Source organism: Nerophis ophidion, linkage group LG14, assembly GCF_033978795.1.
Source record: "Nerophis ophidion isolate RoL-2023_Sa linkage group LG14, RoL_Noph_v1.0, whole genome shotgun sequence".
Taxonomy (NCBI): domain Eukaryota; kingdom Metazoa; phylum Chordata; class Actinopteri; order Syngnathiformes; family Syngnathidae; genus Nerophis; species Nerophis ophidion.
Genome location: NC_084624.1, coordinates 48,946,570 through 48,971,614, shown reverse-complemented (window position 1 = coordinate 48,971,614; position 25,045 = coordinate 48,946,570). Strand labels below are relative to the sequence as shown.

Genomic DNA, 25,045 nt, shown 5'->3' with positions numbered 1-25,045 from the left:
TACTATTGTATGCATGTGCTGTACTATTGTATGTATGTGCTGTACTATTGTATGCATGTGCTGTACTATTGTATGCATGTGCTGTACTATTGTATGCATGTGCTGTACTATTGTATGCATGTGCTGTACTATTGTATGCATGCGCTGTACTATTGTATGTATGTGCTGTACTATTGTATGCATGTGCTGTACTACTGCTGTACTATTGTATGCATGTGCTGTACTATTGTATGTATGTGCTGTACTACTGCTGTACTATTGTATGCATGTGCTGTACTATTGTATGCATGCGCTGTACTACTGTATGCATGTGCTGTACTATTGTATGCGTGTTCTGTACTATTGTATGCATGCGCTGTAGTATTGTATGCGTGTTCTGTACTATTGTATGTGTGTGCTGTACTATTGTATGCACGTGCTGTACTATTGTATGCACGTGCTGTACTATTGTATGTATGTGCTGTACTATTGTATGTATGTGCTGTACTATTGTATGCATGTGCTGTACTATTGTATGCATGTGCTGTACTATTGTATGCACGTGCTGTACTATTGTATGCATGTGCTGTACTATTGTATGCATGTGCTGTACTATTGTATGCATGTGCTGTACTATTGTATGCATGTGCTGTACTATTGTATGCATGTGCTGTACTATTGTATGCATGTGCTGTACTATTGTATGCACGTGCTGTACTATTGTATGCACGTGCTGTACTATTGTATGCACGTGCTGTACTATTGTATGCACGTGCTGTACTATTGTATGCACGTGCTGTACTATTGTATGCATGTGCTGTACTATTGTATGCATGTGCTGTACTATTGTATGCATGTGTTGTACTATTGTATGCATGTGCTGTACTATTGTATGCATGTGCTGTACTATTGTATGCATGTGCTGTACTATTGTATGCATGTGCTGTACTATTGTATGTATGTGCTGTACTATTGTATGCATGTGCTGTACTATTGTATGCATGTGCTGTACTATTGTATGCATGTGCTGTACTATTGTATGCACGTGCTGTACTATTGTATGCATGTGCTGTACTATTGTATGCATGTGCTGTACTATTGTATGCACGTGCTGTACTATTGTATGCATGTGCTGTACTATTGTATGCATGTGCTGTACTATTGTATGCACGTGCTGTACTATTGTATGTATGTGCTGTACTATTGTATGCATGTGCTGTACTATTGTATGCATGTGCTGTACTATTGTATGCATGTGCTGTACTATTGTATGCATGTGCTGTACTATTGTATGCATGTGCTGTACTATTGTATGCACGTGCTGTACTATTGTATGCATGTGCTGTACTATTGTATGCATGTGCTGTACTATTGTATGCACGTGCTGTACTATTGTATGCATGTGCTGTACTATTGTATGCATGTGCTGTACTATTGTATGCACGTGCTGTACTATTGTATGTATGTGCTGTACTATTGTATGCATGTGCTGTACTATTGTATGCATGTGCTGTACTATTGTATGCATGTGCTGTACTATTGTATGCACGTGCTGTACTATTGTATGCACGTGCTGTACTATTGTATGCATGTGCTGTACTATTGTATGCATGTGCTGTACTATTGTATGCATGTGCTGTACTATTGTATGTATGTGCTGTACTATTGTATGCATGTGCTGTACTATTGTATGCATGTGCTGTACTATTGTATGCATGTGCTGTACTATTGTATGCATGTGCTGTACTATTGTATGCATGTGCTGTACTATTGTATGCATGTGCTGTACTATTGTATGCATGTGCTGCACAAATGCACCTGATAGTCGTCCCGACGTGTGTGCCTCGCCACTCTGGGTATGAACGAGGCCTGGTTGATGATGTCATCCACCATCTTATCCACGAGGTCCAGAAAGTTGCCCGTGTGGCTGCGGTCCAGCGGAGGATCAAAGCACACGCCGTGGTCATTCAGCACCAAACGGAGCTCAAACAGCGGTGCGATACGGCGGGCTGCATGGGTGTTATCCAGCAGGTATCGCAGCGAGCAGCGGGTGGTCCCACACAAGCCTGACAAGACCAGCTGGTCCACATGATCCAAGTACGCCTGCCACTCGCCGCTGCTCACGTCGGCCACGCCCAGGAGAGACAGGTTGTCCTGGAAAAGCAAAGACATGAGGAACACCTTATTTACCACACGCTAAACAGAGTGTGCAATCTATAACACTTTGGTACTATTAGCGGGTGTGCAGCATGCCGTTACTAAGACTGCAAGTGCAATTCCAAAGTGGTGCAGACCTCCTTATGTAAAGGATATTGCATGTACTTCATGGGGCAGACTGCACATTCATGTTTTCATCTTACATGTGGCCTTCTCTAACATGCAGGACACATCCAACACTTTTGAAGTCCAAAGTGCATCTAAAACAGAACCCATGTTTCTCCTTTTGCACTGAAGAGGTTGCACTTCTGTGCTCAAGACACAAACAAAGCCATACTTCAGAGAAGCAGTTTTTAACATAGGCACTATCTCAAGAATATATATTATTTGTGAAAAAACAAATGGCGTTAAGAAAAACGTGTCAATAATTGATGCAGCCATGAAATTATAAAAGGATGTTGCTGAATAGACAATTTGTCTAATATTTTTTCATTCTTTCATAGATCATGACACACACATATTTTGATGATCCTGCATGTCTACAACTCAGTACTTTTCAGAAGTGCTAAATGTTGCTCGAAAAACGATGAGTGTTGATTATGCGAGGCTTGTGTGGCATTGTAATGCTGGATTGGTTCTTCCAGGGATGCGTCGAAGCGGAACACAGCGTGAGGTAAGATGAAAATGGATCTATTAAAGTAATTGAAGGCTAGGAACAAAAATGCTGGTGTAAAGAGAAGGCAAACAAAAGACGCTAGCGTGAAAGCTAGGATAACAACTGGGAAACTAAAACTGGCACGTAGGCACAAAAGAGAATACAAAACAACCAGCGTGAAAGCTAGGATAACAACTAGGAAACTAAAACTAGCACGTAGGCACAAAAGAGAATACAAAACAACCAGCGTGAAAGCTAGGATAACAACTAGGAAACTAAAACTGGCACGTAGGCACAAAAGAGAATACAAAACATCTAGCGTGAACGCAAGGATAACAACTAGGAAAGTACAACTGGCACGTAGGCACAAAAGAGAATACAAAACAACTAGGAAACTAAAACTGGCACGTAGGCACAAAAGAGAATAAAAAACAACTAGCGTGAACGCTAGGATAACAACTAAGAAACTAAAACCGGCACGTAGGCACAAAAGAGAAAACAAAACAACCAGCGTGATCGCTAGGATAACAACAAGGAAACTAAAGCTGGCACGTAGGCACAAAACAGAATACAAAACAACTAGCGTGAACGCTAGGATAACAACTAAGAAACTAAAACTGGCATGTAGGCAAAAAAGAGAATACAAAACAACCAGCGTGATCGCTAGGTTAACAACTAGGAAAGTACAACTGGCACGTAGGCACAAAAGAGAATAAAAAACAACTAGCGTGAAAGCTAGGATAACAACTAGGAAACTAAAACTGGCACGTAGGCACAAAAGAGAATACAAAACAACTAGCGTGAACGCTAGGATAACAACTAAGAAACTAAAACTGGCATGTAAGCACAAAAGAGAATACAAAACAACCAGTGTGATCGCTAGGATAACAACAAGGAAACTAAAGCTGGCACGTAGGCACAAAAGAGAATACAAAACAACTAGCGCGAAAGCTAGGATAACAACTAGGAAAGTACAACTGGCACGTAGGCACAAAAGAGAATAAAAAACAACTAGCGTGAAAGCTAGGATAACAACTAGGAAACTAAAACTGGCACGTAGGCACAAAAGAGAATACAAAACAACTAGCGCGAAAGCTAGGATAACAACTAGGAAAGTACAACTGGCACGTAGGCACAAAAGAGAATAAAAAACAACTAGCGTGAAAGCTAGGATAACAACTAGGAAATTAAAACTGGCACGTAGGCACAAAAGAGAATACAAAACAACTAGCGTGAACGCTAGGATAACAACTAGGAAACTAAAACTGGCACGTAGGCACAAAAGAGAATAAAAAACAACTAGCGTGAAAGCTAGGATAACAACTAGGAAACTAAAACTGGCACGTAGGCACAAAAGAGAATACAAAACAACTAGCGTGAACGCTAGGATAACAACTAAGAAACTAAAACTGGCATGTAGGCACAAAAGAGAATACAAAACAACCAGCGTGATCGCTAGGATAACAACAAGGAAACTAAAACTGGCACGTAGGCACAAAAGAGAATACAAAACAACTAGCGTGAAAGCTAGGATAACAACTAGGAAAGTACAACTGGCACGTAGGCACAAAAGAGAATACAAAACAACTAGCGTGAACGCTAGGATAACAACAAGGAAACTAAAACTGGCACGTAGGCACAAAAGAGAATACAAAACAACTCGCGCGAAAGCTAGGATAACAACTAGGAAAGTACAACTGGCACGTAGGCACAAAAGAGAATAAAAAACAACTAGCGTGAAAGCTAGGATAACAACTAGGAAACTAAAACTGGCACGTAGGCACAAAAGAGAATACAAAACAACTAGCATGAACGCTAGGATAACAACTAGGAAACTAAAACTGGCACGTAGGCACAAAAGAGAATACAAAACAACTAGCGTGAACGCTAGGATAACAACTAAGAAACTAAAACTGGCATGTAGGCACAAAAGAGAATACAAAACAACTAGCGTGAACGCTAGGATAACAACTAGGAAACTAAAACTGGCACGTAGGCACAAAAGAGAATACAAAACAACTAGCGCGAAAGCTAGGATAACAACTAGGAAAGTACAACTGGCACGTAGGCACAAAAGAGAATAAAAAACAACTAGCGTGAAAGCTAGGATAACAACTAGGAAACTAAAACTGGCACGTAGGCACAAAAGAGAATACAAAACAACTAGCATGAACGCTAGGATAACAACTAGGAAACTAAAACTGGCACGTAGGCACAAAAGAGAATACAAAACAACTAGCGTGAACGCTAGGATAACAACTAAGAAACTAAAACTGGCATGTAGGCACAAAAGAGAATACAAAACAACTAGCGTGAACGCTAGGATAACAACTAGGAAACTAAAACTGGCACGTAGGCACAAAAGAGAATACAAAACAACTAGCGTGAACGCTAGGATAACAACTAGGAAACTAAAACTGGCACGTAGGCACAAAAGAGAATAAAAAACAACTAGCGTGAAAGCTAGGATAACAACTAGGAAACTAAAACTGGCACGTAGGTACAAAAGAGAATACAAAACATCCAGCGTAAACGCTAGGATAACAACTAGGAAACTAAAACTGGCACGTAGGCACAAAAGAGAATAAAAAACAACTAGCGTGAAAGCTAGGATAACAACTAGGAAACTAAAACTGGCACGTAGGCACAAAAGAGAATACAAAACAACTAGCGTGAACGCTAGGATAACAACTAAGAAACTAAAACTGGCATGTAGGCACAAAAGAGAATACAAAACAACCAGCGTGATCGCTAGGATAACAACAAGGAAACTAAAACTGGCACGTAGGCACAAAAGAGAATACAAAACAACTAGCGTGAAAGCTAGGATAACAACTAGGAAAGTACAACTGGCACGTAGGCACAAAAGAGAATACAAAACAACTAGCGTGAACGCTAGGATAACAACTAGGAAACTAAAACTGGCACGTAGGCACAAAACAGAATACAAAACAACTAGGAAACTACAACTGGCACGTAGGCACAAAAGAGAATACAAAACAACTAGCGTGAACGCTAGGCATAAATAAGCAACTGCTATGTTAAGCTAACATATTATGGTAAGAGTCATTCAAATAACTAGAACATATAGAACATGCTATACCTTTACCAAACTATCTCTCACTCCTAATCCATAAATCCCATGAAATCTTAGACGTCTAGTCTCTTACGTGAATGAGCTATATAATATTATTTGATATTTGACGGTAACGTGTTAATAATTTCACACATAAGTCGCTCCTGAGTATAAGTCGCACCCCCGGCCAAACTATGAAGAAAACTGCGACTAATAGTCCGACAAATATGGTAAATGAGTGTGCTTGACTGAGTACCTGCAGAAGTGTGTGAACCTGCTTGCCGGTGCTGCTGATGAGAGCATGTTGTTTGGCAACACTTGCATCGATGTCTGAGAGCATCAGAGGAGCATCATCACCACTGGTCCTGCTGACACATGCACGCCCACTCAGTCCGCCCAGCAGGTTCTGGATGGCCTCCAGGTTCACTTTGCTCTTGCGGACGCGACTCCAAATGCTCTAGAAGGGGGGCAGAAAGAAACTTTTGTTACAGTTAGCCATTACATTGCACTTAACTTGTTTCACTTCTGATGTTTGGCATAAATGAGCTAGCAAAAAAAATGAAGTGTGTTTTTGTCACACCGCAGCGAGAGATGTCTTGTCTTGTGAGATTCATGTTTCAGTTTGAAAAGTAACTCTCCTCTGGTTTCAGGTCACTTGCCCCTCCTTTTGTGTCATCAGTCTGATGTCCTCCCTGATCTGTGATTGTTTCCACTACCCTCATGTCTTTTATAAGCCCCCGCCTCCCTGTGTTCTGTGCCAGGATGTCTCGTTGTTTCGTGCCCCTCCAGCTTCATGCCCAAGCCTCGTTTCGTCTCATTTTGATTATCCTGATCCTGAATTCCCTGGTTGGCATTTTGAGTTTCCTTTTCTCCTCCTAAGCAAAGTGATGTTTGGTTTTATAGTTTTGCAACCAAAGTGGTGGGACTCAGTTTTTTCTTACAGTTCTCCTTTTCCTCAATTTTTTGAGTGATCTAGATCTAGATGAAGAAGTTGTAAAGCCATTGTTTCTCCCTCCTTTTGGAGCGTCTTTTCTTATTGATAAATGTATTTATTAGTGATTCCTAGAGCCCAAAAAAGTCTGCGGGCTATAGAGCGTTTTCCGTTCGGGCTCCAGTACTCTGGAATGCCCTCCCGGTAACAGTTGGAGATGCTACCTCAGTAGAAGCATTTAAGTCTCACCTTAAAACTCATTTGTATACTCTAGCCTTTAAATAGACCTCCTTTTTAGACCAGTTGATCAGCCGCTTCTTTTCTTTTTTCTCCTATGTACCCCCCTCCCTTGTGGAGTGGGTCCGGTCCGATGACCATGGATGAAGTACTGGCTGTCCAGAGTCGAGACCCAGGATGGACCGCTCGCCTGTGTATCGGTTGGGGACATCTCTACGCTGCTGATCCGCCTCCGCTTGAGATGGTTTCCTGTGGACGGGACTCTCGCTGCTGTCTTGGATCCGCTTGAACTGAACTCTCGCGGCTGTGTTGGAGCCACTATGGATTGAACTTTCACAGTATCATGTTAGACCCGCTCCACATCCATTGCTTTCGGTCCCCTAGAGGGGGGGGGTTTGCCCACATCTGAGGTCCTCTCCAAGGTTTCTCATAGTCAGCATTGTCAATGGCGTCCCACTGGATGTGAATTCTCCCTGCCCACTGGGTGTGAGTTTTCCTTGCCCTTTTGTGGGTTCTTCCGAGGATGTTGTAGTCGTAATGATTTGTGCAGTCCTTTGAGACATTTGTGATTTGGGGCTATATAAATAAACACTGATTGATTGATTGAAATTTCATAGATTATATCCTGCGTTAAGTAGAATTCGCTTTTGATATTTTTAGTTTCCTCCTTTCAGAGTGATTTTCGGTTGTTCCTTTTTTGTGGAACCTTTTTCGCCGAGTTGTCAGATTAAACCTTTGCTGTATTGCCTTGACTCAGGAGGTGAAAAGTAGCTTTCAAAATAAAAGCCTGCCGGATTGTTCCCTACTCTGCATCTGAGTCCTATTTTTGACCAAGCCTGACACTTTGAATGAACTCTGCAGCTCCTGGTAAAGAAGTGAAGTTAAGTGAATTATATTTATATAGCGCTTTTCTCGAGTGACTCAAAGCGCTTTACATAGTGAAAGCCAATATCTAAGTTCCATTTAAAGCAGTGTGGGTGGCACTGGGAGCAGGTGGGTCAAGTGTCTTGCCCAAGGACACAACGGCAGTGACTAGGATGGCGGAAGCGGGGATCGAACCTGCAACCCTCAAGTTGCTGGCACGGCCACTCTACCAACCGAGCTATGCCGCCCCATATATCTACTTGTATATTATTTAAGAGTACGATGATGAAACTTCATGTACAGTTGATGTGGGTTTTATGATGCAGTTTTATCCCCCAGCACAATAATTCACTATTAATTACATACATGGGATATTTTAGTTTTAAAACTTATAATAATTTTGAGGTCAACCAGTGTCATGAACTTGTGCTGAACTCTAAATGTTGCTTTGTGTGACAAACTGTAAAAGGAGGCATTTGTGTATATTAATATTGTTCATATGGTGCTTTGACAAAAAGTTAACTTTGATCATTTCCAAATGTGTAAAATTCAGAAAAAAGAAATCAAAAAAAACCTGGACAAGATCCCGTGTGCTCTTAATGTAGTCCCAGGGGTCGTCCTGGGCCCAGGTAAGCTCCCGCAGGGCCGGATCCAGCTGTCTCCTGGCCTTGTCCAGCTGGTCTTGAAGCAGTCCTCGCTCCACATCCAGGATGGTACTCTGCAGCTGGTTGTACCACTGGGTCACCAGGGTCAGAGTCTGACTTTGCTACAGGACACAAGGCCAGACTCTCAGCAGCATTCTACATAGTGCACTGCACTCAGGTGTGGAACTCACCAGGTAGATCCTCTCACGCTTAGAGTGGAGATGAAGAGCCGCTTGGGGAATGTTTGGCCTGTTCAGCATTCTCAGATACTTCACCTCCCTGAGCACCGATGTCAACTGGGGGAGGGGTCAGGGCCTGCTTAACATTTACTGATTCCACCTAATACCAGTTTGATACACCATTTCTTGGCTATTAAAACATGATGTACGTTCACGGAATTTAATGGCAAAAAAATGGAGGAATAATAATAGTGTAACTCCTATTTGCTTCATTTCTGGTTTACCAACTTTGACATGGTGCCAAATATGTGCCAACCATGTATCGGCGTACAAATTCTCATTCGTTAGTTTTGTGTGCCGCTGAAAGCCCTATGGTGCCTGCCATTTTGATGACATCACTTCCTGTACACAATTCATGGACCTTGCACCGCTCAGAGATCACTTTTTGTGATGAGAAAAACTTTAAATCTGTCCAAACTCTCCCAGTTTAGCTGTATTGCTTGCGGTTGCTCGACAATCCCTGAGCTAGCATTTGAGCTACATAGATAGCCTTTGGCTTGCGACATCATTGTTTGGAGGAGTTTTACCAGCAAAGGGGGATTTGTTCCGCAGCAAGTCTTTAATTGTGATGAGATGGAGGAAGATGCCGCAGTGAACCTTGATTACAGCAAAGGAGAAGGCACTACCGGGACACAAGCACATGAAGGAGCGCCTGTCTTGCACTGCTTCTTGGTGCCAACGCTAGTGGCAAATATCTATATCTATATATCTATCTAGATATATATATATATATATATACACACACACACACAAAAATATACTGCGATGAGATGGCGACTTGTCCAGGACTGTACATCACCTTCCGCCCAATTGTAGCTGAAATAGGCACCAGCGCCCCCCGTGACCCCAAAGGGAATAAGCGGTATAAAATGGATGGATAGATAGATAGATAGATGGATAGATATACATTTATATATACATACATATATACACATATATACTACCATGAATTGATGAACGTGGACCCCGACTTAAACAAGTTGAAAAACTTATTGGGGTGTTACCATTTAGTGGTCAATTGTACGAAATATGTACTGTACTGTGCAATCTACTAATAAAAGTATCAATCAATCAAAAAAAACAAAACACACGCACATATTTTTTACTGCTTATCCCTTTCGGGGTGGCGGGGGGCGCTGGATCCTGACTCAGACAACATTCACACTCACATTCACACACTAGGGACCATTTAGTGTTGCCAATCAACATATATATATATATATATATATATATATATATATATATATATATATATATATATATTTACTAAAATAGGGACTTTTGTCGAGGTTTGAACCAATTATTTATGTTTACAGTAGCTATGTGCCCATGGACACATTTAATCGGATTAAAAGCCTGACCAGAATAAAAATGCTTCATGTAAACACGACATTTAGAATATTTTGACCCGATCACACACGTTCGGATCAAGATTTAATTCAGATCAAAATGTAATTTCGATCGAGATGGGTGGTTTATGGCGAAAGTCATTAGGATTGTAGGACATTAAAACACTTCTCCTATAATCGGGGTTAGAATGATCCCTACTGCGCATGTCTTTGATGTCAAATACACTTTGGGACTACATTTAATAGTCTCAGAATGAAACCATTGTCTTGTGTTTCTCTCCCACGTCCAACATGTGCGGAAGTAGCGTTACGTACTGTTGAGTTTCTTGCTTTAAAACCAGACTAGCAAAAACAAAAGCATGGTCTGGGGTGTCATGTATTGACGTAACGATAAAACAAGCGATCCAGTTGTCCTCTTAACGAGCTGTTTCATTCACGTCATTACAGCTAGCTGCTAGCCTCAGACACATACACAGATAGTCGTAACAAAGCGTGGCTGCAACCCGTGCTTAATTACAACATAAAAAGCACAGACAGCGCCATTTTAAAAAGAAAGGTAAAACAAAAGTAGTGAACAGAAGGGAAACAATGATAAATACAGAGATAAGCAGACATGCACAAACCATGTTGGCTTACAGTGAAAGTCACTGCTTGGTCAGCACCTGTACCGTTCTGTTTAGGTTACATTTAGCACATGTCAAAGTAAAGTATTCTGATTTAAGGTGTGATGCATGAACATTTACATCTTTTTTTCAGGGTCCATGTACACGGTAACATTCTTATGCGAATGATGATCACATTGATTCTTATGGGGAACTCTGCTTCACTATACAAACTTGTCTCTTGCTGAGCCATGTTGAAGAACCATTTAAGTTTGTAGATGGAGGTTAGAGTGTTTGTTTTATTGTAATTGTAGTTTGCAGAATGTGTGAAGATTGTGCTTACAGCTGGACTGAAGTTAAGGTGGAACAGGCCTGTGTTGGTGTCAAACGTCAGCAGGGGGTCTTTTAGGTGTCTTTGACAGACTTCCTCCAGACCTCCAGGTTTTCCAGAAGACGCTCACACTTCCGAAAGGTGGCGTCGGCCTCAGTGCCACCCAGAGGCCTGAAAGGGAAAAACAGAATGAAGGTTTGCTGGGATCTTTCCTTCAGTCTTGGTACAAAAGGTGCATGAGTCCTCACATTTGAGACAAGTTGCTCCGGTTGCTCAGAATGCGACTCTGAAGCTCCTGTGACCATTTCAGCCTCCCGGCCACCGGGGGCAGATTGTTCCCCAAACACACACTTCCTGACTGCAGCAGAAAGGACATTCCCATCAATAATCACTTCAAAAGTCACAGCTGGACATGCCGGATAACAAATTAAACCTTAAAAGTACCATATTATTCCATTTCTCAACATTGTGAAATTCAGAGGTGTCTAGTATCCATGCTGGATTGGATATGGTTTTAAAATACTTTAAGTAAGCCCGACTGCATGTTTTGTGTCTGCCAGATTTAAACACTGATGACGTGTATTAAACAAGACAAGAAGCAAAGAATTAAACATAGACAGAATTAAATTTGGCTCAATTTGAGGAGAAACGTCTGGTCTGGGCCCTGCGATGAGGTCGCCCGATTGTAGCTGAAATAGGCGCCAGCGCAACCCGCGACCCCAAAAGGGAATAAGCGGTAGAAAAAGGATGGATGGATTGATGTCTGGTCTGTATTTTTGTACAGTGTCTCAGCACGCTCTGGTGAAAGATTGTATGCCTCCTCCTTCATTTGGACTTTCTCTGACCACATGTCAACAGCTGCTTCCAGAGGGACAGAGTCGTAAACAGTTCACAGGAAAGGTCGTAAAAGAGTTCAAAGAGAGGTTTGTAAAACAGGAGGGGAGTCCGGCCCTGCTTCCTCTCCGCTTTTGTAGTTCTTGGGTCAGACAATATCTTTTTGTTTACTAAAATACATGAAAGAAACAGTAACACCTTCATGTTGCTTCCCCCCCTACACAGTGGAGTTTTAAAAGCCTTACTCTTGGTAAATTTAAAGACAGCTTTTGGTCTTCTCGCTAGGAACTCATTTCAACACAAAGTTTTTGTGATAACTTAGAAACAATTATTCTAACGGTGTCTATTTGCTAATGCTAATGAAGTGTGTGTGCCCCAACAAATAGTGCAGTTTATGTACTTTTTGCATGCACTGTACACTGCATCATTGTCCAGAGTCCAGTAGTAGATATCATGCATCACACAATCACTACAACTTGCCATCCAGGCAGGAATGACGTGTGAAAGCCTCGATGCTGAACTGAAATACTGACAAGAAGTAGAATGACTGTTGGAATCGTTTGAATGTTGAAGAGCTGACGCCAACCTGAAAAAATGTGTGATTTGGAGAAGTGTGAATACTGCTCAATCATTTTCTATGGGAGGTTATTCCTGGTATTTCCGGGTAATCGGGGACTTTTCTGAACCAGCAAACGTGCTGGCTTGAATGTCCAGGGTGAGTGGAGTCTGTGGATGTTGGAACACTTCCAATCAGATGAGAAAAGTGGGAAATGCAGTCCATTGTAAGTTTCCCATTCATTGTCAATTGGGAGAAAAATCCGGGAAATTCTGGGAAAACATTTTTTATGTGTGACATATTTGAAGAGTAGTGTGTGTGTGTATGTGTGTGTGTGTGTGTGTGTGTGTGTGTGTGTGTGGAGGGTTGGAAGGTCGGGATGGGCTTGAAAAATGGTTAAAAATGTTGAGGATTTAGGTAATTGGAGAACTAAGAATCTGTCCGTTCATTTGAATGGGAATTTCCTGGAAAATCTGGGAATTTTACAGAAACTGGGTATTTTTTTTAAATACTGACACTAACACAATTGTCCTACATTATATGAATGGGTTGGTGTTGAAATTTTTTAGAATCGTCTGAACTTGTTAAAAATGTTGAGAATTTAGGGAATCGGGGAACTATGATTACCTTCATTCATTTGAATGGGAATTTCCTGAAAAATTTGGGAATTTCGTGAAAAAAAAACTGGTATTTTTTGAAAAATATTGAACCTAGCACAATTGTCCTACATTATATAAATGGGTTGGTGTTGGAATTCAACGAATCGTCCGAACTTAGAATAAATATTTAGGAATTCTTGGAATTTCGGAAAAAATCCAGAATTTGTACGCAGTGAAAAATTATGATTTTTCTAAGAGGAATATTTTAAAAGTGCAATGGTCAAAAACGGCTGAAAAATGTGGACTTTCCAGCAAGAGGTGAAAATACAGCTCTGGAAAACCGGAAATTGTTGGAAATGTTTTCAATTTAGTGGTAGTTTGATTGTCCAGGGTGAGTGGAAGGTGTATATTTCTGTGTATGTTTCACATTCTTTGTCTATTAGGAGAAAATTCCGGGAAATTCCGGGAAAACATGTTTTATGTGTGACATATCTGAAGAGTAGTGTGTGTGGTTGGAATGGGGTTGAAACATTGTTAAAAATGTTCAGAATTTGGGGCATTGGATAAATAAGAATACGTTCATTCATTTGAATAGGAATTTCCTGAAAAATTTTGCGAAAAAAACTGTTATTTTTTGATAAATATTGAACCTAGCACAATTGTCCTACATTATATGAATGGGTTGGTGTTGGAATTTAACAAATCGTCTGAACTTAGAATAGTTATTTAGGAATTCCTGGAATTTTGGAAAAAAAATCAAACATTTGTACGCAATAAAAAATAATGATTTTTTTGTCCCAACTAAGAGGAATATTTTAAAAGTGCAATGGTCAAAAACGGCTGAAAAATGTGGACTTTCCAGCAAGAGGTGAAAATAGAGCTTTGGAAAAACGGAAATTCTGGGAATTGTTTTCAACTTAGTGGTAGTTCGATTGTCCAGGGTGAGTGGAAGGTGTATATTTCTGTGTATGTTTCACATTCTTTGTCAATTGGGAGAAAATTCCGGAAAAGTCCGCGAAAACATGTTTTACGTGTGACATATCTGAAGAGTAGTGTGTGTGTGGTCGGAATCGGGTTGAGAAGTTGTTAAAAATGTTGAGAATTTAGGGCATTGGAGAACTATTAATACGTTCATTCATTTGAATGGGAATTTCCCCAAAAATGTGGGAATTTCGCAAAAAAAAAAACTGGTATTTTTTGAAAAATATTGATCTAAGCACAAGTGTCCGACATTAAATGAATGGGTTGGTGTTGGAATTTTTCGAATAGGTTGAAAAACGTCACCATAGTCAGTCTGAACTTAGAATGGTTATTTTGGAATTCCTGGAATTTCAGAAAAAGAAAAAAAAAACGGGAAATGGCCAATTAATTTTTACTGGGAAAGATTTCCAGCAAGACGTGAAAATAGAGGTTTGGAAAACTGGAAGTTCCTGGAATTGTTTTGACGTTAAATATAGAAGTGTGAGGAATTGTGCAAATTCCCAAAAACTATTTTTTAATGGGAACATTTCCCCGGAAACACAGGCATTCTGGGTAATCTGGGATATTTCAAAGAAATAATGTTTTGTTGAGCACACGATTCCTGGTTCCGATCAAATAAGAACTAGAGTGCATGTAGAATAATAAATGAGATTGATGATGTATATTTCTGCTGTGAGTGTTGGGCTTCCCCACAACTTGCAGGACTTGGTAGAAACACTGAGACCCAGTCTAAGTTCATCGAGTTTTTCATTGTGGTTCCCAAACTGCACCAATTTGCTCCCTCAGAGTTTTCAACTCACTTGAAGGATTATTTATGACATTTTCCTTTTTCAGAATGTGTTTGTTCCATTTGGGGGTCAAAGTAAAACAAAAGAAAACAAACCAAAGTTGTACTTTTAAGTTATCGTGCCATGGTTTTGACCCGTCCGGTCCACGTGGGAATGGATGTTTGGAACTAAAAGGACTTTGTAAAAGTTCCAGTTGGTCCTGTTGCTCCTCACCTCATCTCTGTGTTGGTGGAGCAGAAGGTGGAGGTGTTCCACTTCCTGCTTGAACAAGTCCAGGAGCACGGTGTCATTAGCGGAGAAGAGCTGATGGATCCTGGGTCTCTCCAGCAAGTTGCCAAAAAGCTGTAGCAGCTAGATTGGCACACAAGGCTGTTGTTTCAGCAAAGCAGGGTTAAAGAAACAAACAAACAGATGTCTTGCCAACATACCTTCTTAGTAGACTTGAGGTTGTTGGAGCTGTGAAAGAACAGATTGAGGAGTGTTCCCAGCCTCTGCTCAAAGGCTCTGTTCTGTTCCATAAAACACTGGTGTTGATGCACAAATACCTGAACACAAAGCAACAATCGCATAATGATGATTATGTCCATTCAGTCACTGCTCAGTGGTCTAGTGGTTAGAGTGTCCGCCCTGACATCGGTAGGTCGTGAGTTCAAACCCCGGCTGAGTCATACCAAAGACTATAAAAGTAGGAGCCATTACCTCCCTGCTTGGCACGAAGCATCAAGGCTAGGAAAATTGGGGGTTAAATCTCCAAAAATGATTCCCGGGCGTGGCCACTGCTGCTGCTCACTGCTCCCCTCACCTCCCAGGGAGTGATCAAGGGTGATGGGTCAAATGCGCTTGTACCCGTGATCTTGTTCTTTCGGTCATGACCTAAAGCTCATGACCATAGGTGAGGATGGGAACGTAGATCGGCCGCTAAATTGAGAGCTTTGCCTTCCGGCTCAGCTCCTTCTTCACAACAGCACTAATTTGGGTTATGGAGCACTTGAAGCAGTACTAATTAGGGTTATGGAGCAATTTGAAGCAGTACTAATTAGGGTTATGGAGCACTTGAAGCAGTACTAATTAGGGTTATGGAGCACTTGAAGCAGTACTAGCTCGGTTGGTAGAGCGGCCGTGCCAGCAACTTGAGGGTGGCAGGTTCGATTCCCGCTTCCGCCATCCTAGTCAATGCTGTTGTGTCCTTGGGCAAGACACTTTACCCACCTGCTCCCAGTGCCACCCACACTGCTTTAAATGTAACTTAGATATTGGGTTTCACTATGTAAAGTGCTTTGAGTCACTAGAGAAAAGCGCTATATAAATATAATTCACTTCCCTTCACCACTAATTAGTGTTATGGAGCACTAGAAGCAGTACTAATTAGGGTTATGGAGGACTTGGACCAGTACTAATTAGGGTTATGGAGGACTTGGACCAGTACTAATTAGGGTTATGGAGGACTAGGACCAGTACTAATTAGGGTTATGGAGCACTTGGACCAGTACTAATTAGGGTTATGGAGGACTTGGACCAGTACTAATTAGGGTTATGGAGGACTAGGACCAGTACTAATTAGGGTTATGGAGCACTTGGACCAGTACTAATTAGGGTTATGGAGCACAGGTGCAGCTCAGTGATATTTTGACATCCTGCAGGTTGTGTTTGTGTCTTGTGAAGAATGAATTAGCTCATTAGCTGTGAGTACTTGTGTGTTTGCAAGGCATGAGTGTTCTATGTATCCCTGAATAAAAAATCCCTGTGCACAAGACCAAAGTCCTCACAGGGTCGCTGTAGTCCAAAGGATCATATTTGCTCTCCCTGAGCGCTCGCCAGCCCTCATGGAACTCCTCACTCATCCTGGAGACCATCTCGCTGAGGACTTTGCCTCTGGATCCTCCAACTTGTATTTTCTCCAACTTCAGAAAGTCCAGCGCTGCAGCAAACATTTCCTGTTGGTGGAAGAGAAACATTCATTTGCAGCTCAGTTGCTGAAAGATCCTTTTATTGACTGGCTGCAACATTAAAGGAGATGAAATACAACAGTTGTATAAACAGTTGATGTAGTTAAATAAAAAACAGTTGATGTAGTTAAATAATAAACAGTTGATGTAGTTAAATAATAAACAGTTGATGTAGTTAAATAATAAACAGTTGATGTACTTAAATAATAAACAGTTGATGTAGTTAAATAGTAAACAGTTGATGTAGTTAAATAATAATCAGTTGATGTAGTTAAATAATAAACAGTTGATGTAGTTAAATAATAAACAGTTGATGTAGTTAAATACTATTAGAGAAGACACATAGTGCTGACGACAATAATGTTCCTTGAATAAATATATTAGCCTGAACTACATGATTTTCCACCAGATCGACTAAAGCTGACCAATAGTGGGACGCGGTGCTGCATTAACCCAGAATTTGACCACATTTCATCCAAACAACCTTTTCACACTAACGAGCAAGTTAAAACCTTAAGAGTCCTTCTAATGGAGACACGGTCTTCTGTTGTTGGCCCCAAACCTTGGAATGTTCTGCCCCCTCGTGACAGAATAGCCCCCACTCTTCAATGTTTAAGTCTCGTATTAAAAGCCACTTTTATTTTCAGGCTTTTAAATCTAAGTATTGTGGTCCTTTGTCTCTTTTATTATATATTATATATATTTTATTATTTTTTATGTGTTATTCTATTTTATTTGTGTGTGTTATTGTTTTTTCATTTAATTGTTTTGTATCATATTGTTTTACTATATTGTATTGATGTATTTTATTCTACTTTATTATTTGTTTTTACTGTTTTATTCAATTTTATTGGTCTTTTGTTTTATTGTATTTTATTTATTTGTTTTTACTGTTTTATTCAATTTTATTGATGTATTTTATTGTTCCATTGTATTTTATTGATGTGTTTTTATTGTTTCCTTTTATTTCATTGATGTATTTTGTTTTATTCTATTTTATTTACTTTGTTTTTATTATTTTCTTCTATTGTATTGATGTCTTTTATTGTTTTATTGTATTTTATTGATTAGTTTTTATTGTATTTTATTGCTGTTATATTATTATATAAAACATTTTTAAATTAGTTTTGTACTTGTTTCATTTGAAATGCTTGTAATTGATTTACTTTTTAGTGTTTATTTTTATGTGCAGCACTCTGGAAACCGTGTAAATAAAGGGGATTGGATACTGTTGATAACATTGGCACTCATGGTAGTTCTGGACCTAGAAACATGGGGGCGGCATGGCACAGTGGGTAGAGCAGCCGTGCCAGAAACCTGAGGGTTGCAGGTTCTTGACATCCAAATTGCTGCCCTTGTGTCCTTGGGCAGGACACTTCACCCTTGAAAAGCGCAATTTAAATCTAATCCATTATTCATTATCGTCTACAGGTGACATTTTTACCAAAATACAAGCAAGAAGAGAAGAGTTGGCAGAGATTTTTCACGGGTTTTGGTTAGAGTTTGGATGGAAAACATTGAAAATCCCAAACCCCCTCCAGAGGTGAAAGGCTGAGTCAGAACCTGTTGAAAGACGGGCAAAGAAGAGCAGGATCGGAGCTCAAAAACAAGGAAAAAAAGTCAGCAAGGCGATAGTGCTCTCTTTTGTATCCTCTTCTACTGATGTTTTTCACGCTGAAAGAGCACGGTGATCCTGACCGGGCCGAATCAGAAATTGGATCGGTGCCATTTTGCAAAGAAAACATGCATGTCCAAATTAAGTGCATTTAGAATGCGTGTACAATTAATTAACAATTGCCAAAGTTGTGCAGGCCGCCCTATTTAAATTTGTTTTTTGCCTGTACTTGGCTGCTTTCACCATGGAGACACTCATTTACTGCACATTCGTGTTATCATGCTCCTCCCACCTTTGGTGTTTTGCTATGTTATGAAACATGCATTTATATACCACTTTTTATGGGTATTTAAGACGCGGTCCTGCAGCGCCATCTATAACGGAGCCCACTTTTAGCGTGCTGAAGGTGCACCCTGGGAAAAGCCGCCACTAACTGCGAGCGTGTGCTGGAATGTTCCAGATGCAAAGGAATGCATATATTGCGGGAAGTTTTTATGAAAAAAACAAATGTAATTGAAAAAATGCCAGCATAAATAAATGTATTTTAATCAGCCTCTTAAGTCATCCAGCAGCTACATGATAAAAGGATATTGCTGAATAGACAATATGTCAGATATTTTTTTTATTTTTGACAGTCCGTATATGTTGACAAGCAAAAATAGGACAGAGCTCCTTTGTCGCATCTATTTGTGTGCAACTGCCAGTTTGCACGTACTTTCCAGACGCAAAAACCCCCACCGCAGAACAGTTTTACTATTGATAAATCACATTGCGTGGACTTAATAGTTACATTTGCATGTTTTTGCATCCTCCCAGTAATGAGGGCATTCAGATGATCAGCATATGTTCTGCATCATCATAAAGACGCGTTAAATGGATTGCACTCCTTATTTTGCACACAAACTTTGCAAATGTCCGCCCTGAGATGCATAGGTTGTGAGTTCAAACACCGGGCGAGTCAAACCAAAGACTAAAAATGGGAGCCATTACCTCCCTGCTTGGCACTCGGCATCAAGGCTTGGAAAATTGGGGGTTAAATAACCAAAAATGACTCCCCGGGCGTGGCCTCCGCTGCTGCCCACTGCTCCCCTCACCTCCCAGGGTGATTAAGGGTGATGGGTCAAATGCAGAGAATAATTTCGCCACACCCAGTGTGTGTGTGTTTGACAATCATTGCTACGTTAACTTTAACATGTTTTAATACATGCAAAACTTTAGTAGGTCAAGGCTTATATTTACAGATTTTTTTGAAGTAAACATGCAATTAAGTGATAAAAAAAAAACAAGTTTTATATGCCTTGATCCACACTGTCAATGTACGGAAATGGGTTCCAATTCTGTAGATGACATCACACCAAGAGGGGGCGGTGTACCAATTACTCCAAAACTAGATGACATTATGGGAAATGGCTGCAAGATTCATTTTCAGGAGCACATTAGGAGAACTTCTTAGTAAAATGTTGGTAATCCGGACACAATAGGTCCTTAAACATCACACCTTAGCTTCAAATAAATGGCTTCATCTTGCATGTGGTAATCATTCTTCTTTCAGCAGTTTGCCCACAACAATCTCTGGTAGAGCCTGTGGACCACCACTGCTACTTGGCAGCAGTTTGGGAATCAAACATTATAGCAAACTAGCCCAAAATATGATACTACAGTAACTTTTTGATACGAATAAATGAGACCAACTGAGTAAGATTTCACATTGCATGATGTAATCAACTTAACAGGGTTGACTTTCAAATAAAGCACTTATCCACTCAGGTGTAAAGTCTTCCTGGCTGCCAAACAAAAGTGTAGACATGTTGTTTCTTGTACAAGTGCATCCTACCTGCATCATGAGCAGCCGCTCCAAGACGCGGTCTGAGCGCCGGAACACGAGCGAGGCGGGAAAGTCCCAAAGCTTTACGGTCTGGTTGTGTTGAAAGTATCCCAGAATCTTCTGGCGGTGAGTGTGGAAGAGCTGCTTGAAGGTGCGCAGGACTGAGATGCTGATTTGGACTCTCTCCTGGCCCTCCTCCAGCTCCATCTTGAAGAGTTCTTGAGGGATCAGGTAGGCAAAGGCCTGTGAGGCCAAGACAAAGACAAAGACACCTTCACACTGAGCCAGCCATAGATTGTCATCATCACTGTACCTTGTCCAGGATCAGGTTGCAGAACTCCTGCAGAAGGACGACCATGCGCTGAGCAGTGCAGTAGAACCGGGAGTGACTCCAGATCAGACAAAGGGAGTGGAAAAGTGGAGGCAGCAAAGTGTCCACCTGAGGGAAACTTCTCTCCTCCAGGTTGGTGATGAGCCTCCTCAAAGGACGCAGATGCAGATCCACATCCTCAGCTTCCAGCAGCGCTGAGAGACAGACATCAAAGAGCCGTCACTCCATCAGGTCCTGGAATTAGTCAATGTGATGAACATAATCACCCTCATCCACTTTGACACAGATCTCTTGGAAGGAGGAGTAATAACTGCTCTTGACTCTTCTCAGGATCTCCATGATCTCTTTCACTTGGCGACTTTGGATCTGAAAACAACAACATGGTTTGGCTTTAGTTGGGCTCTTGTGTCCAAACTAGCAAACTTTCACCAACAGTAGACTGTATGTTCCTAGAAAATAGTTTTTTTGGGACGTCTAGAGATTTGCAACAGGGGGCGTCAAACCACTTCTCCCTAGAGCTGGGCGATATATGGATGTAGTGCGGGTTTGTCCTTGTGTGATGTAGAAAATGACTACCGTATTTCCTTGAATTGCCGCCAGGAGGCTAATTAAGTTAAAACCTCTTCTCACTCCGGCGCTTACTAAAGGCATGTGGTAAATTTAGGCCTGCGTTTATAAATTTGAGTGTGATGTAAGGATACCATCATGAAAAGCCCATTTAATAAAAAAAAACTTTATTATGGTCTTACTTTTACTTATAAATGAAGTCCGTGCGCAGCTCCTTCTCATCAAAAGCATGGATAACTTGTTTATAGAAATCTTCCTTATCTTTCTTCAGTTTTAAAAGTCTCTCTGTCTCGATGGAGATCGTCCTTTATTACCTCCTGCTTCGATTGAAAGTCCAGTTTAGAAAACGGTTTTATTTTAGATATGTAATCCTCCATGTTAAAAGTGCAAGCGAGAGGAAAAAATTAACGATTGCTGCTCACTCTTGCTGCTTGTTGTCACTTCTTCTGCAGCCGAGTAGTCGCAAGAAGGATCACTAGCGCCCTCTACCACCAGGAGGCGGGAGTCATTTAATGACTCATATTTGACTCACGCAGCTACGGTATATTGATAAAACATAGCTGCTTACTGTTCTTTTTAGCATATTCAATAGCTTGGACCTTAAATCCTACTGAATAGCTCTTAATCTTCTTCCCTTTATGCGATTTCAAATGATTGAAATCAGCCTCCTCCATTTTAAAAATGATGACAGGTGAAGTGTCACTCGTGACGTGACGAGTTTGACCCGGCGGAAATTCTAGACATATGCTAATTAAAACAATATTTTGCGAAACGAGTTTGACCCGGCGTTAATCCTGAGCCGGCGGTAATGCTAAGCATGGGCTAATTATTTTGCGAAAGGAGTTTGACCCGGCAGTAATTCTAGGCAGGCACATACTATATACCTGGCGGCAATTCAAGGAAATACAGTATATATGGTGATATTGGAGTATAACTTCTCACGCGGTTGCTTTGAGCTGCGGGCATTACACTACAGGCTCTTCTCACTCCTTCTGGTCTCTGCTTCTCACAGAGACATAAAACAAGTGCATCTTCTTACATACGTCACAGCAGAGAGGTAGCGGCATGGATAAAGTTAGCTGTGATGCTAACGGAGTGGTGCAAGTGGTAATATGAGAGAGAGAAGGTGCCAATCTGGTAACAAATGAAGGAATAAGAATTCATTCCCAAGACAAACAGCAGGGGGTCCATGGTCTGGCGGTGGTTTGGCTTCAAGCGGGAAGATGTTGAACAGCCAACCGTAATTTGTCAAGTGTGGGGCAAAAGCGTTGCTGCAAAAAGTAGCATTATTGCTAATATGTAGCATCATTTGAAAAGTCACCCGCTAGAGAATGAAAAGTGCTTGAAACTCCGCATGTCAACATCTTTGTTCAGTTCCACACCCACAAAATGCAAAGGCAAACATTTCCACATCAGCACCCTATGAAAAAACTAGTCAACAACAGGAAATAACGTCCGCAGGAACCTACCACATAGCAATTTGATTTCCTAATTCGCAGCTCATTTTTATTAGATTAGATTAGATTAGATAGTACTTTATTTATTCCGTCAGGAGAGTCCCTTTAGGAAAATTACAACTTTCAGCACAATCCCATTCAAGATCAGACAAACATTACAGGGAGACAGAACAGGATCGCTGACGGGTCTGCCGGCTTCCAGCGCCCCTTACAAAAAAGATGAGATACAGGTAAATAAAATAAAAAAATCGGTCTTAGCCTGGGCCCTGGAGAGGGGGTGCAGACTGAGGCCAAGGGAGAAAAAAAATAAATAATTGAAATATCTTGTGACATCATGCACAAAAGTGCACTTTATTTGTTTTAAACTATTGTAGTGGCGTTCTGTACAAAAAGTGCACTTTAATTTAGTGTTGTTCTGATATGTCATCTTAGAGACATCATGCACAAAAGTGCACTCATAACTTGTTGTAAAATGTCTCTGACAATCTTGCACTTTCTGTTTTGGAAATGACATGAATGTTTGTGCCACTGCTTGATAATTGTTTGATAAAGACATTTTTAGTTGTGATTTCCCTCTCTGCATGGAAGTTTAATGCAGTATGAAGAAGAATATTTGAATGTAGACACATAGAATCATCATACTGCTGTCATTATATGTGTTCGTTCAAGGCTAAGGCAAAATATCCACATATAAATGCTGTATGGTCACATGGTCTAAACATATTGAGATATTAATAAAAGGCCATATCGCCCGGCTCTACTTCTCACTGAAGCGAATCAGAGCTTTTCTTCCTGTCACTCACACATGTCCCTGAGTGAGAGAGACCAAGCGGCGACACAGAGACACATGTGTCTGGAAGGTTGGCAAGTAAGCAAAGAGCAGAGAATGTGTTATGTTGCTAATTTAAGATGAAACAAAGAAGCATGAGTAAACATGCTAACCCTAACCGAGCTGTGCTAATACACATCTTTTACATTTGGAACTGCAGTCAAACAAGATTCTAAGTAGACTTCCTGACAACCGTGTCAATCTTATGGAAATATTGCATGACTAGCAGCTATTCTTCCATGGTGTTTACCAACTTTAGTGACACTGCACATGCTAATATCACACAAGGAGAAAAGCATTAAGTCAGCACAGTCCTCTGCCAGAACAAACTCTTAAGAAAAAAAATCCAGAATCCAAATCGCAGACAATTCCTGAACTTTTGAATCAAAATCTGCTCAGAAGTAATTAAGTATAACTAAGTAACTGACAAACTCGGGTGACTACAAATACCTCCAGACAGAGGTAATAACCCACATATCTACTGTACAGACTAGGGATGCACTGAAATGAAAATTTGTGGCCGAAGCCGAATAAAATTTAAACGCTTGGCCGAAGGCCGAATAATGAATGCAGTTTTTCAAAAAAATTTTTTATATTGCATAAATAGCCTAAAATAAATATTTAGACGTGTTTTTCAAATAAAGTAATTTTTTTTATTGAATATTGACATCTTTTAAATATTCCAGTAGCCTTTGCTTTTCAAAAAAAGCACAAAGTTTTTCATTTATATTAGGCCTTCAAACAAAACATGCATTCCAAAAAAAAATAAAGTGCATTAAAGTGGATAAACCCACAACAAATGAATTATTGTCCTTTTGGCAAAAGTCTGCTTAGCTACAGTAGATATGCTAATAATGTAAACAGAAGGCTTAAGTAAATCTCAATAAGTGTGTGCTTGTAACCTCATACACTTATACAGGTAGCCTACACAACAGGCTAATAATGTAAACAGAGGCCCCACTAAATCTCAATAAGTGTGTGCTTGTAACCTCATACACTTATACAGGTACACAACATATCCCAACGTCACCACGTCCGTCACCGCGTCCGTCACCGCGTCAAAAACTTGCGTCACACGCCACTATTCGGCCTTGTTTTTAACTCATTCCACCGAAGGCCGAATGTGGCTTTTTTTTGCCATATTCGGCCGAATATATTCGGTTACCGATTAATCGGTGCATCCCTAATACATACTGTATTTGTATGTGGTTCAGAGGGGTAGTATCGTCTGCAGTTGACATTTGTGTTTTGCACACACACACATAAGTACAAATCCCTTTTCCATATGAGTTGGGGAATGGTGTTAGATGTAAATATAAACAGAATACAATGATTTGCAAATCATTTTCAAGCCATATTTAGTTGAATATGCTACAAAGACAACATATTTGATGTTCAAACTCATAAACATTTTTTTGTTGTTGCAAATAATCCTTAACTTTAGAATTTGATGCCAGCAACACGTGACAAAGAAGTTGGGAAAGGTGGCAATAAATACTGATAAAGTTGAGGAATGCTCATCAAACACTTATTTGGAACATCCCACAGGTGTGCAGCCTAATTGGGAACAGGTGGGTGCCATGATTGGCTATAAAAACAGCTTCCATGAAATGCTAAGTCATTCACAAACAATCAATCAATCAATCAATGTTT

At 40.5% G+C, this 25,045-nt stretch overlaps 1 pseudogene; it reads right to left on the bottom strand.

The window, feature by feature from the left end:
- LOC133567904 (dynein axonemal heavy chain 11-like) overlaps window positions 1-25,045 on the bottom strand; it is a 74,279-nt pseudogene that overhangs the window by 38,722 nt on the left and 10,512 nt on the right.